The sequence below is a fragment of the Alexandromys fortis genome, unplaced genomic scaffold (assembly GCF_014885135.2).
Source record: "Alexandromys fortis isolate MF-2015 unplaced genomic scaffold, M_Fortis_MF-2015_v1.1 scaffold_486, whole genome shotgun sequence".
Lineage (NCBI taxonomy): Eukaryota > Metazoa > Chordata > Mammalia > Rodentia > Cricetidae > Alexandromys > Alexandromys fortis.
The window spans coordinates 72,095-74,979 of record NW_026068368.1 but is presented as its reverse complement, the minus strand read 5'-3'; the positions used below and the strand labels follow the sequence as shown (position 1 = coordinate 74,979).

The following is a 2,885-nucleotide window of genomic DNA, read 5'->3' as shown; positions in this document are numbered from 1 at the left end:
TAGTTCCTAAGGTCTCAGCTCATCTCTTCACTCTGTTTAAACTACTTTACATAGCAAGATTCACTGCCAGTTCTTGATTGTCCATCGGGCTGCTGCTACATGGTTCTTGAGTATGAAAAGGCAACAGTGTCATCCCAGGGGATGCTAGATCCAGCTTGGTGATGTTTCAGAGATGCTGCTCCCTGCTTCTGCAGAGAAACCTTACCTGATCAGAGTGCTACAAACCACAACATTATACAGTAATTGCTCAGCCATCTTTTCATGAGCAATTTATCAAATCCAAGGTACTGGTAAATGGTAAACCAAAAAGCAAAGCTTTTTGGAGTTACTGATTTAAGCATAACTAACTGTCCTTTACTGCAGATTTTCTTACTATAGTGTACTCCCTTTCTGTCACATACTTGGGAATTAATTCCCTAGTTCAGAATAGTTTCCCACTGGATCTTGAGACAAGATGGAAAAACTTTTGCTCTGACACAGGACCATAAATTTATTCTTAATGATAATATGCATTTCTTATTACTTATGTTTTAATTTACATAAGCTATAGATTAAGAATAGATTTATTTAAGGTTTGTGCTCATTATTTAAGCTATCTTCTCTTATATAATGTCTATTCAATATCATTATGTTCTGTAATTATATTTTATTGTATGGGCTGTCATTTTGCCTTGTTTCTTGCAGGTCAACATCATATTGTCCAAAATGCTACATTGTCTATGAAAATTAATGTATATTATTCTGTTAATACATTCATTTTGAAGTATGAAACTATCTTAGAATAACCTATATGGAAAGTAACTACTATCATAATTTTGGAATGAAGTCTTTTTATGTTTTCCTGGCTAGCCATCAACTATTGCAGTTAAAAGATCCTCTGTTTAAGACTCTTAGAACTACAGGTTTCTTCTTCCACAGCAAAGCTACAAGTATTTACTTTATTCATTCTGCCAAGACAAACAACTTTTCCATAATCTTAAGTAAATTATGTTGAATCACAAGATGCATGTAGAGAGACTCATATTTGGACTAGTTTTCTTATCACAAACAACAATTGGAATTCTCTGAAATTTCTCTCTTATATTTTATTATATAGTCCTTTACTATAGAGATTGTTCATTAAAACCCACAGATCTGATCCTTATTAATCTATTAACAGCCAATGTCTTGATCATTCTCTCTTTAGGATTGCCCCACACAATAACTTCTTTTCTGTTGATGCAGTTATTGAATGATTTTGGATGTAGACTAATTTTATACATTCATATTAAAAAGATTGACAAAAACATGACAAGAACACGAGATTTTGGATACTACTGTCTTGTACTGTACAATGAAAGCAACCTACTCTTTGCAACATTGGTAGTGTTCCCTGAAGTCCTTTTTTCTTTGCTCATCATCTGGTCCAGTGGCTTCATGATTGTCATCCTGTACAAGCACAAGCAGAGGGTTCAATACATCCATTGCTTGCATGGTTCCAGAAGAACCTCCCCTGAGTCCAGAGCCACACAGAATATCCTTGCATTTATGTTTACCTTTCTTGTTTTTATACATTATCCTCCATCTTACAGGCTGTCTTGCTTTGTGGTATGGTCACAACTGGTGGCTGATGAACATCACTTCCATATTTTCTCTGTGTTTTCCCTCTTTTGGGCCATTTATTCTTATGAATCATTACTCCATTGTGTCCAGATACACTTTCATCTGGAAGAGGAATAAAAAATTTTGAATTCTAATTCAAGTATGTAAATTGTTGTGGAATGGGTGTGGGTTCACATGGGTCCATTGGAAGAATGCAGAGTCCCTTTAAAAGTGATTTTAGCCTTTCCATCTGCAGCCTCTTGCAGACAGAGGCTCTCTGGTAGCTTGAGACTTTTTATATTTTTAATGCAATTATTATTAACTATACTTAAGTTTTAGCAAGTTCATTTATAGACTCCTAAATATCATATCTGAGTCTCTCAAAGGGACAATGCAAAAATGTAAATTCTCTATTATGAATACCACCAGTTTTTCCAAAACAAAATTTTGCATAGACTTTGGATCCCTAGTGAACTTTAAGGTAACACTTCAAACAGAAGGTACCAAATAGGATAGCAATCACAAAAGACAGATCAAAGAAGGCTAGGAGAAAACACTCAGAAGGCAAGTCAGTTGTAGCTCTGTAAGAATTCTCCTTACAGTCCTTACAGTACACAGGTCAACTTAATTCAGCATTTTTTCTATGGTCCAATGCCATTTTTCAGCAGTTGTTCCAGATTTATTAGCATTTAAAAAATTTACGGTTAATAAAGAATTTTGCAGTATGTCCTCTGGGTCCTCATAACCCCCCCCCCCCGTCTGTTTAACAAACATCTCCTTTAGGGTGCAATTAGATCTTTCTACAATTGCTTGTCCTATAAGATTATATGATATCCATGTAATGTGTTTTATGTTGTAATATGTAAAAATTGGTTTCATATTACAGGAGACATAAGCTGGGGAATTAGTCTTAACTTGTATCAATATGCCCATCATAGCCATTGTTTCTAATAAATTTTTAATTATAGAAACAGCCTTTCCAGGGCTTAAGGCAGATGCCCATTGAAATCCAGAGTATATATCAATAGTATGACTAATGTGCTTTAATTTTCCAAATTCTGCTAAATGAAATACATCCTTTTGCCAAATTCCATTCCTTTGTGTACCTTTAGGATTAGTTCCTTCAGGTGAAGGAACTTTATTTTACAAAGAATAAGCAGTATAGTATTTTTTTCTAATTTCCTTAGCTTGTTGTCAAGTAATGGAAAAATTTTCTTTAAGTTCTTACTATTAACATGATGATCATTATGTAATTCTGAAACTTCAAACAGATTTCCTATCAATAATTGATCAATTTCTTCATT

General features: G+C 34.1%; 1 pseudogene; it reads left to right on the top strand.

The window, feature by feature from the left end:
- Positions 1 to 1,002: 1,002 nt before the first annotated feature.
- On the top strand, positions 1,003 to 1,729 carry LOC126495457 (vomeronasal type-1 receptor 4-like; annotated as a pseudogene).
- Positions 1,730 to 2,885: the final 1,156 nt, after the last annotated feature.